A 13,031-nucleotide genomic window follows, 5' to 3' on the forward strand; every position below is an offset into this window, starting at 1 on the left:
ATATATATATATATATAACAATTTTTAGTAGATTTAATATATATGTAACAAAACATAACAGATCATGTGTAAAAAATACCTGAGACAACGTAGATGGCCGCACAGTACGTAGAGGATATTAGGGTTCCCAACGTATATAATTATTTGAAAGATGTAGAGGATATGAGGGTTTCCAACGTATATAATTATTTGAAAGATGCAGTTTACAGCGCTTGTGAAAAAAGCGTTGTAATAGGTAGTTAAATTCAATGAAAGCGCATGTATTTTAGAGCGCTTGTGAAACAAGCGCTGTAATAGGTAGTTAAATTCAATGAAAGCGCATGTATTTTACAGCGCTTGTGAAAAAAGCGCTGTAATAGGTAGTTAAATTCAATGAAAGCGCATGTATTTTACAGCGCTTGTGAAAAAAGCGCTGTAACTGATACGCGAAAGCGCTTCCTTTTACAGCGCTTTTTTGACAAGCGTTGTAAAATCCTTATAACGTGATGCGCAAACGTTATATGACCTACTATAACGCTTGTTTTACAGCGCTTGTCATCAAAAGCGCTGTAAAAGGTTCCGTTATTTTTAAAATATAATTACAACAGCGCTTGTGTTTAGCAAGCGCTGTAAAATGGGCGCTGTTAAATGTCATTTTTGGCGTAGTGGCTTTTTGTAACAAACGCTGTAAAACTATTCTAAAAAGCGCTGCTTATTATGGTGATTTTTCTACTTTATTTTTTAGTTCTAAAAATTATTCAACTTTAGATTTGTAAAGCTATTAATTCCGGAAAAAAACAATTTTTGAAACTTTGGTATAAAACTTTGATAAACTTGAGTTTTTCAGAAAATTAATATTTTTGGTGATATTTAGTATGTTCAGAAAAGTCTTGGAAACATGTTTAAAATAACTTTTCTTTCAGCTACAGTAAAATTTATGTTTTGATTAAGTTAGATTAAAACAGTTTATGTGATGGAATTTTATAACACTGTTATTGGCTTTGAATTTGGAAATGGTGTTTCTTACAAAATGTTTCTACTTTTGTGAGGTAGTTTCAGGAAAAGTTTCGTAATTTTTCAGACACTAGAACCTATTGTTTCATAATTATTACTAAAAGGTGTACAGTGGAAGAGTTGCTGAAAAAACATGTGATAAAGTAACTAATTTTATTGTTTTAGTCAAAACTTAAAATCAATCAATCCTTTTTAAATTATTCTTTCTGTAAATAAAACTAGAAAAAATCCTCTAATTAAGTTTTAAACACAAATTTTAAGGTATGTGGTTATGTAAATATAATTTGAATTGGTTCTCAATTTTACAAAACAGTAAAGAAAAAATAAACTATACATGATAAGCTTTAATTAGAGTGGTTGTTTGCTAAAATCCAATGTCCTTTGATATTTTAACAAAAATTGCGAAGTTATAGTTAAGTAGCTGAAAATTCTAGAACTTATACATTTTTAAATTATACTTTCAAAAGTTTTCTATCTTTCTAAGGAAGTCACAAAATAATCAATCTTTGGTATAAACATTCTTTAGACTAATAATACCTTAAGGGGAAGTTTGGAATAAGTAAACTTTGAGAACTCAAGTAATAAGCATTTTATTAAAAAACGTTCTTTTAAAAAAGTCTCGTAAATGATGCATCACAATTGTTATGGGAAAAAATCTAAAGCTTAGTTTAAGTTACCTATTAGTTGAATTTGATTGGAACCTTAACATTGAGTTAGTACTAACAAAAATTAATTATTGGTTAAAGGTTAGGAGAATCAGATCGAGACTTCATCGGTTGATGGCGTGAAAATTATTAACTAAATCTCAATCTTTTGTTAATTGAAACTTATCTTTTTAAAAACTTTTAAAATTTATTTTTTTAAAAAATATCGACAAAAAAATGTAATTTGTTTTTTGAAGAATTTTTAAATTATTAATTATTTGAAAAATAAAGAAGATTATTTAAAAAAATCATTTTTTTTTCTTAAATAAAAAAAATTGAGAAAAAATTGTATTTTATCAAATAAAATTGAAATTTTTTTATCGATGAATTTTGAGAAAAAAATTTTTAAAAAAGTTTTGATTTTTTTTTTTGAAAAAGTGGGTCCATAAACTCCACTAAGCTCACTAAATTTTAAAAGAGATTTTAAATTTTGAGTTTTTTTAATTATGAAATTTTTTACTCCTTCAACATATAAATTGGAGTCAATATCAATCAATTTGTGAAATTGATATCTATAATTCTAATTATCCCAATGTGAATCACCAAGATAGTAATAATCAATTTTATAAGGTAGAATTAGACCATGACTGTAATAAATGTCTCTGTTTCTTATTGATATTTGGTTAGTAATACACCATCATATCTCACGGTAACATATTCAATTGAATCTAAGCCATATCACATAAATAATGTTTTAAAAATCAATTCTCATTAACATTATACAATCTATTGGGATAACATTAGAAAAATCACATTTTCAAATTAGTAGCACAATTATGTCTTAGACTAACATCGCTCAATGAATATTAATTTCGCTTAGTGGATTCATTTTGCCATTGAACTTCACCATTTTGAGTCAGTAGTAAAATAGAAAAAATATCGTCAATTTCGCTCAGCGAACTAACTCAAATCCATAATTGTTGGAACATATTGTATATTTGAGAGGAATTGAAATTGAGAAGAAAAGATAAGAAAATAGAGAAAACATTAAAACGAAGATTGATCTTCTGCTTCTGTATCAGATTGATCTTTACAATCTGCAGATTGATCCAGTTCTGTATTACATTGATCTTGCCTTTTATAGAGGCAGTTTTCTAGTGAATAGATTTCATCAAACTTAACCACCTTCTAACTATATTCTAACTACCTTTTAACTATACTTTAACTACCTAATTACTAACCAATGTGAATTACATCCAACATAGTTTACATACACACAATTCAGCAAACATAACACAAGCAATTTAACAATGATCCATCAATTTCTACACAGTATAACAACCAATGTCACAAGAGTATTATCACATTGAGGATTTGCATACAAGAACAAATCATGATGTTGAAGTATCTAACAAGCAAAGCTCTAATTTCCCTCACTCTCATTTTTGAAACCCCATTTTTTAGCAAAACCAGAATTTAGAGTTTTAATAGGTCGTCTTCAATTTCAGACCCAAAACCCCACATGCAACATGAAGAAAAACAAACATACATGGGTAAAAGGAATTCACCTTGTTTTAGTGGGTGATATTTATTCCCAAGTTAGGATTTGATGGAAATATTTCTCTAGAACTGCTACTTCTTTTTCTCCTCTAACTTTGAGAAAATTAGTATAAAAATATGTTTGTTGAGAGGATAGTGGCCGAAAGGAAGAGTGAATCTATTCTTGCATGTGATCCTTTCTTGATTTGGAGGAAAGATGAAAGAATCTTAGTTAGATAGGGAGAGAAATATAATGAAGGTAGGGGTTTGCTTTTGAATAAATGATTAGAGGAAAGATGAAGAAGAATATGGAAATTTAAAGTGAGTGAGAGCTGATGTTGGTAAAGTGAAGGAAAAATATGATAACTTGCGTGAGGGAAAAAAGCAACACATAATATGATCCAGTGTTATTTGTATGTGAGTATCAATTGGTGTGTATGGATGCATCTTTAGGATAGCTATAGTCTCTCGAAAGGTAGACAAATCTCTATAACTACTAAGATATGCATAAGTTGCCAAGTTTTTATACCTGATCTTTCTGGTAGCTTGATCTGATGGCGCTCTCAGTCACATACAAGAGAGTAACTTTGTACTCCACCATAATTCAATTTTAGAGTCTGGTTCGACTCGTGATTCAAGTCCTACATAATTGTTGCTTACTAGTCATGGCTCAACATTTACCTGAATCACCTTACTTCAGGATGTTTCTCTATTTGATCTCGACACATGTTTCAATTTACTGTTTCAACATGAAGCCCATGATGATCTGTTGATAAGATAACACGCCATGTTGACAGTTTCTGCCCAAAAATCTTTAGAAAGTCCAACATTTAATTAGAAATATCTTGTCCTTTTAGTTAGAAACTTGTTCATTCTCTTTGCCACACCATTCTATTGTGGTATCTTTCGAACTAAAAAAATGCCTCTGAATATCATATTCTGCACAAAATTTCTAAAAATTTAAGTTATTGTACTTTGATAAGAACAATCAAAGTTCAATAATCCATGCTACTACCCACTTACTAGATGAAACACAAAAAATATATTCTTCACCACTAAAATCATGAAGTTGAATCAACGTTTAAAAAATCAAACCAAATATTAAACTATTGATTTAAGATTTAAAAGTCCAACCGCAATTGAACTTGAAAAAATAATTTTTTTTGTTTTGTTTTGAATATATATTAAGTAATAATATTTATAAAGGAAAGTTATAATTTAATTGTAAAGAAACTTAGGAATACTTTTAGGATATACTTATAAAAAATTATTGATATTTTTTTACTCAAAATTACTGATTAGTAATATAATTATAACAATATGATTATATGTCAGTTCCAATACTGTACTAGTACCGCTAAATCTCGTGGATTGCAAATATACGCACTTACTAGTCTATTGACTTTTGGATTGCATTTGCATAGTGTGTTACAACATATTATTCACGTGAAACCAAAAGCCCATCATTCTTTTTCGTTTCATTTTTTCGGTTTGTTTTATCATATTTACACTCTTATTCTGTTGATTCAAGAGTCGAGACTAATCTTCTCCATTGATACTACTTCATCTTCTCCATTAATTGAGGCCATCTTCATCTAAGTTCTATAAAGTGCTACATCTCTCAAACAATATTTTACCAGTTTTGTTGTTACTGCCTTTTTTCTCATCTCAGATCTATGTTTTATACTAATTCAATATCAAGATTTGCTTTTTGTTTTCTTTACTCTTCTAAGAACTGGTTCAAACTACAAACAGACCGGTTCTTACCGGTTTCAGCAGTTGTTAACCGGTTTAAACAAGTTTTGACTGGTTTTCATCTCAACTGGTTTTCTAGCTGTAATGGATCAGATATTGGACCGGTCAAACCGGTCGGTCTAGTCCGATTTTCTAAACTTTGGTTGGAATTGTGTTCGTAGAATTGGATGAACTCTGTTTTTTGTTTAAATTGTCTTTGTTCCAATGTCTAGTCTGTTTGCAACTGTAACACTCTATTGTTTTTCTGTTCTTGGATTTAGACTTCTTCTTCTCATAACCTACTTTATCTTTATTTCTCTCACAATCTTGACCTCCTTTTACATACAATTGCCTAAAGATCATTCCTATGCATTTAGTCTCCTTTGAGAATGAGACATAAATGCAATATTAATATATCTAGCTTGAAATGGTTTTTTCCGTATATAAGAGTTGTCATTAGGTGTTTGAATAAACCTGATAACAAACACAACAAAATAATAGCCTTGTCTAAGTCATCAACCTTCACCCAAGCCTCGCCAAATCGGTGATTATTCTATTGAAGGTATTGACATGTTGTTGCAAATCGAATCCTTGCTTCATCTTCAACTGGTATAGTCGTAGCTTCACAATTTGTGAGTGTTTTGCACATATATTGACTTACTAATTTCTCCCAAGCCTCGTTTGGAGATGTTAGATCTAGGATGATATGATATAATACCTCATCGATACACATAGACAAATCATGCATGCGACCATATCCTTCATCTTCATCCAATCAATTTCTTACATGTCTATTAGTTTCTCCTCGTGAAACGCCTTTTGAAAACCTTATTGTGCCAACATGTCCTTAACCCTCATTTTCCATAATACGAAGTTGCTCGTTAAAATATATAAAAACATAATAATCATATGAAAAATCAATAATCAAACTTATACAAAACAATCCAATGTTAAATTAAAATAAATAAATAAAATATTAAAACACAAACATTTAAATTAGCAAACCGTTGCAAAAAAAAAAAATACCAACAAAGAATATTTTTTCAAAAATAAAAATGTTAAATTATACATTTAAATATTTTCAAAGTAATATACAAGTTGTGTTCATTTTTATTTTATTAGAGTTCGGATACATATTCTATTCCTTTAATACAAAGAAAATATTTGTCTATATAAATTGTTAATGAAAATAAAAACACTCATTTCAAAATATTAAACTTATAGATTGAACGAAGCATAAATCAGAACATAGTTTCAATTAACGGCAAAAATAATCAAAATCAAGTAGTTATTCCTTATCATTGCCAACATTATTGTGTTTTTATTGTAAAAATAATATTTTGAGTTTGTTCATTATATACAATCTCAAAAAAGGATAATTAAATCAAAATATTTTTTAAAGAAATATGTGACATAACATCTCTAATTAAAAATTGGTTATCGAAAGTTTAAGTGGAAATGAGACATGAAACATAAAATATACGAAATAATAGTTCATTCAATTAGTCAAAAAAATAATAAAGAAATAATAGTACTCAAGATAAAAAGTAAAACAAAAATAAAAATAATCATCATATAAAAATCAATGCTTACAAATATATCTCAAATTAATGATTGCAAAATATAAATTATATGTTTTATAGGAAGAAAGTATTCTATAATGATTGAATGTTTAAAACAAAACAAAATGTATACAAACAATCACTCATCTTTTTTAATAATATTTTTAGAGTGAAAATCACTCATTTTATTTTATTCTTTTTAATTGGGTATACAAACACTAACTCATCTTTTTTAATCCAATATACAATACAATTGATTATATCACATTATAAACAATATAACATTATTAGTTACAGATGTTTAAAGATTATTCAACAAAAGCAATTATGGGTATTTCTTCAACTTAAATCGTTGAGGAACAACAATGGTGCAAGTAAAGCAAAATTTAAAGTATGTAAATAAATAAATAAATGATATTGTTCACACCTAATTTTGTTCGCTACTTATGATTTTTAATAAATATAAAAAAATTAAAAAAATAATAATGATGAAAAAATAATAATAAAAATAAATAGTAAGATTTTTAAAAAATCATGGATTGTGTTTGGTTTTTATTTGACTCTCATTCCTTTTCCAAAAACTTGTACTATTTTCTAAAATAAAAAAAAAATAAAAAAAATAAAAAAGAATAAAAAAAATAAAAAAAAATAAAATAAACGTATTTAATTGAATTGAATTGATGGTAATAAAAATTATAATGGTCATCATTTGAATGAAAAGAATCAATGGTAATAAAAATCAGTATAATGGTAGTCAATTGAATAGAAAAAGAAAAAAAACGAAAGAAACAGATTAATGGTAATTCATTGGCAATTATTCTCTTGTCTTTTGTAATCTACACCTAAAAAGTCTATAAGTAATCTACCACAAGAGAAGGGGAGTGAGAGCACAATTGAGAGCACAAAAAAATAAAAGAGAAGAGAGAATAATAGAGAGAGAAAAGAGAGAAGAAAGATTGGAACGAGCTAATAAAGAACCTTTTCAGTGCGGTAAACACTTTTTTTTCTTCTTGTCTATTTTTTTTACATTATTATTGTTATATAGTTTTTCTTTACTATTCTATGCACATATGATATAGACAATAATTTTTTTTTGGACGATCAAGTTTTGGAATCAACTAAAAAAAAATCAATTTGATTGTTGTATAATCGTTTATTTTGTTTATCAAATTTGTGATCTCTCATCTTTTTTGTGTTTTATTTGTTGTGCGTTAGATCTTAAATTCTCTTATTATTACTGCTGTCGGTTCGTACCACATATGCATCGCCGACTCGCGGATCTGCTCTTGAATTTTTATTCTTTCCAGTTTATAAAAATCAAAAAGTAGTAAAAATGTTTCTTTAAAATAAAACGATACACAAATCAATATACAACACATCACTCCTATTATTATTTTCATTATTACCATTAGTATTATTATTATCACCATTATGTTGTTAATTCATTTTGATATATATATATATATATATATATAAAGTAAAATTAGTAATAAAATCGGTCAACACCTAAATATTTTCTACCAAAGAACTACGTGAGTTTTGATTTCCCTATTGCACCTGGGAATACGTAGGAGCAAGTTATTACCCTTGTCAAATCAAATTAATAAAAAAAATATTTTTTTTCTTCTTTATTTAATATAAATAATTTATTTTCTTTTTTTTATTATTCTTTTTTTTTGTAAAGATAAATAAATAAATGAATAGTATGTATATAATTAATTATAGGCTAACTGTTTTAATAGACGATGTAGGGTAATATTATTTTTCCTATTCGTAATCGATTTCCAAATCCATTTGTTTTTTTGTTCAAGAACTTTTACTTTAGGTTTTATCTAATTTTTCCTTTTAAAAAAATAAAATAAAATTAGTGGCGACTTTCTTTTTCGTGGACTAGCTGGACGCGACAGCTAGCGACTTCACTGGGGACTTTTGAGAGTCAAACTCAATTTAATTAATTGTATATAATTGTTTATTATTTTATTTATATTACGCCCATTGTTTTATTTGTTTTGTTATATTGTGAATATAATTATATGTGTCTTGTTAATTTATTTGCATTGTAACAATTTTTTATTTTATTTTATTTATTTTTTTATACACTATCCTAACACGACACACACACTTATGAGTAGGCTCTATACCCGGGCTGAGTGCAAACCTAAGATAAGTTAGAGACTGTGTAATGATAATCTTTTAGATGTGCATCTTGTTTGGTTGTCATGAAAGTCTCACATAGAGTTGACATTTTATAGAATATTTTCATTTTAATAGTTTACCTATTAATTGGTTTAATGTTTTAGAATTGGGTTATGTGATCTAGGAGCCCATTTAGAACTACAGAGCCACTCATAGTAAAGGTTCACAATAAAAACCATCAAATAAGAAAAGAACCATATAAAACACATGTATATATGAAAAAAAACCTACCATATCTATATCTCATTTTTATCACAATGCACTGAATAATCATGCATGTTTTATCTTTTATTTCATTTTACAACATGTTTTTCTTTTTCTCTTTATTTTTTATATAAAAAAAGTAATTGCATATTAGGAGGTAGTAAAATATTTCAATTAAATGCATAATCATTGCATTCACTTTCTTACATTCTCATAACATTTTTCTTCAAGAAAAAATGGCAAAAACAAAAAAAAAAAAAAGAAAAAAAAATATCATGACACCTTTACCAAACATGTTCTTAGGCTAAAATCATGGATGAATTGAAGCATACAAAGGTTATCTTAATCAACTGAAAGATCCCATGACTATATCATGGATGAACATGTACCGTACATATTTGGAAGTAGTTCATTCATAAATAAGTTTGCTAAGATTTCATTACATAATTTCAGTCATGCTATTAATTCCACTGAAGGGGATGAAAACGATAAAAATAAAATCCATTATTTGGATGGACCTTAATATGTTGGGACATGCAGTTAACGCCATGTTAATCCCCTAGAAAGGTCGTTTTATCTTTATCATTATCTAATAGTACTTTGAATATATCAATCACATGGAGGAATTTGAAGTTTGTACCATGACTATTCTAGGCGCCGCCTACAAATCAAAAGTAAAATGTTGAAAGCGTATGGGGATTTTACCTAATCACCAACCAGTTGAATCAAGAATGTAAAATTTGGGATAAGAAGATGATCATTTATATGTACATATTAGACAAATGTCTAAAAATTTGAAGTCATTTTCCATCATGTCCCTCAACAATATAATCAACTAGCTCACGTTCTAGCTGTTTTATCGTCAATGTTATAAGTAAGTCATGATGAAGAATAATCACTCACAAGAATGAAAGTCACAACCATCCTGCTTACTATCAAATGTAAAAGAAAAGCTAGATAGAAAATTCTTGTACCAAATATTATCTCGTAACAGTGGAAGACCCTCCTTGGGAATCAAACGATAATTGGGGCACCCCTTTTATTCTTATTATATAGAATAAAGGCAGTGCGACTCATTCAAACAAAAATTCCCTCATCAAGAGTAATGATCTGTGTTGACCAAATGAATTTAATTCAAGAAAAATGTTGACTACCTCATGTCTAGGACAATTATTTCAAAAGATCTTAAAAGAAGAACATATGAACCTCAGAGCTTCAAAAGAAAGAATTAGCACTCAACAAGATTTCACATATCTAAAAGGACTAGCAAGATAAGTGAACTCCCAACTATATGATCTCCCAATACCATAAAAAAATACATTCAAGCGTGTCTCTGATCCGCACCAATATGGATCAAGAAGACTTGTCACTACTTGCACACATTGATGCTTCAAAAAGTATTACATCTAAATGAAGACTCGCTAAGTTGAAAATCCAAAAGGACGACCTAGGCAAAAATTAGGGTGCAAAATCATAATAATAATAAATACCCGCTAGGTTGAAAATTTGAAAGGGCAACCTAGACAAAATTAGGGTACAAAAAATGAATAAAAACTCGCTTGGTTGAAAACCCGAAAGGGCGACCTTGGCAAAACTGAGGGTGCAAAAATTAATGAAGACTTTGTAAGTTGAACACCCAAAAAAGGCGGCCTAGGCAAAAGTTAGAAAGAAAAAAAACCCGTTAGGTTGAAAACCCGAAAGGGCAATCTAAGCAAAAATTAGGGCCACAAAAAAAATTAGAATGGAAGAAGATCACTAGTTTGAGAATCTATAAAAAGATGACCAAAGAATATAGCTTACGTACACACATCAAAGTCGAAGCTGAACATATTCCGAAAGGTTGTGAATATAGATTGGAGCAAATCATATCCTCCAAAGTAGGTTAAAAACATGATTGAAATTGTGGCATGAGTTATTAGAACACTTCTTTTATGAAAAATATACTAACAAATTGGGTCATTTACCCATATGAGATCACCTTATCTTCTTTTCTTCCCATGAATCTTTTTTTTTTTGTACCATAGATTTTCTCATTAAATATCATTGCCTGATCCTTCCTTCACTACTTTCTTGTGTTATAAATCGTTTTTGTTAAAATGCATTTTTATGATAATCATATGTTGGGGCACAAAATATGTGAGTGACAAGAGGCCAAAACTAGTATGATGTCTTTACATGTAAGGCATGGGCAACTAAAGATCAAGTTGATGATGTAAGGAAAAATCACTTTAAAGATCAAAAGGACAATCACCACCATTTATTTGAAGTGGTGCACATTTTTCATCCATGAATCAAGGATCATGTTCGTAAAGAGGTGAAAGAAATTAAGAAAAATAAAAATAAAAGTATTGATTGAAAAAAAAAATTAAAAAAAAAAGATGAAAATGAAGGAAAATCTTCATTCATTAAATGCATTCATGATATTTTATATTTAGTGGTTAAATTTAAAATTGAGACACTAACCCACACCCTATTGTTTAAGAGACAGGACATTGACTCGCATCCTCTGATTTAAAAGCAGGGATAACTAGCCCTCATCCTATGATTTAAGAGCTGGGATGACTGGCCTTCAGCCTTTGATTTAAGAACTAGGTCACCCCCACAAAAAATTTGTTAATATATTTGCTGATGAAATATGAGTCCCATAGGAAGCTATTACTGAAAATACTAAATGAAGCCCACGTCACTCAAGATATCACTTTTGACGAATTTGGAAGCATCGTAAATAACATTACTACTAACAGTCACTTAACCTTCATAGATGACGAACTACCCGCCGAAGAAAAAGGCCATAACAAAGCGTTGGACATATCAGTAATGCGCCTCGATCATATGATATAAAAGGTCATTTTTAAAGCTTTCGATGGGAGTCATAGCGAAATGATGGGATAAATTGAACTCCTAATTCAAATAGGCCCCATCACTTTTGAAATCACGTTTCATTTGATGGATATCGTACCCGCCTATAGCTGCTTATTGAGGAGACCATGGATCCATTCCACTGGTGTGGTTCCATCAACCCTACATCAAAAGTTAAAGTACATGGTATATGACCAACTGATAATCGTGTCAGAAGAGGAAGACTCGTTGGTGAGTAAGTTTTCCACCACACCGTACGTTGAGATGATAGAGTAAGCTCTAGAGACCGCGTTCCAAACACAAGAAATCATGGACACCGCTTACATCGAGACGAAAAAATAGAACTACATCTATCAAACACAACTATTATCGTGGTTAGATTCATGTTAAGCAAAAGGCATCATCCATGGCACAGTTTGGGGAAGAATGAAGAACGACTCAAAGGGCTGATAAAACTTCATGAGAATAGAGATAAATGAGGTTTAGATTACAAACCAACAAAAGTTGACAAACGAAGATTGGCCAAAAAAAAAAAACAAACAAGATTCATATTGCAGTAACTGGAGATGATCTTTCTATCGGTGATTCTAATTGGGTTCGTCCATATGATGCAAAAGCAGAAATCAATAATTGGGAGACAATCAAGTTGCCTATAGTATTCAATGCAATTCCTATGTTTGATAATAATTCATTCACAAATGGTTGTACTAAAATCCCGTCACTTAACTTTGACCATCTTATTAATCAAGCAATAAAAGATAATGAAGAAGATTATGAATTTCCCCTAGAATTTTTAAAATCGGTAGAACAAGAAGCCAATGGCATTATGCCCCATAAGGAACCAATAAAAGTGATTAATAGAAAGGAAATTAAAGTCGACACCATCTTAAAGAAAGAAGTATATCATGAACTAATCCAACTCCTACACGAATACAAAGATATTTTTGTCTCGTCATATTAGGATATGTATGGATTGGGCACTAGCATAGTGGAGCATAAATTTCCCTTAAAACCCGATTTTTTTTCAGTCAAACAAGAATTAAGTCGAATAAAGCCTGATATGTCATTAAAAACCAGGAAAGAGGTAAAAAACAATTTGATGTTGGGTTCCTCGCGGTGGCAAATTATCCCCAATGGATAGCCAATATTGTACCGGTACTGAAAAAAGATGGCAAAGTTCGAACGTGTGTCCATTATAGGGACCTTAACAAAGTCAATCCTAAATATGATTTCCCGTTACCCCACATCGATATTTGGGATGACAATATGTGATGAGTCTTCATCATATGCATATTTTTCA

This window comes from Cicer arietinum, chromosome 7 (assembly GCF_000331145.2).
Source record: "Cicer arietinum cultivar CDC Frontier isolate Library 1 chromosome 7, Cicar.CDCFrontier_v2.0, whole genome shotgun sequence".
In the NCBI taxonomy this organism is placed as follows: domain Eukaryota; kingdom Viridiplantae; phylum Streptophyta; class Magnoliopsida; order Fabales; family Fabaceae; genus Cicer; species Cicer arietinum.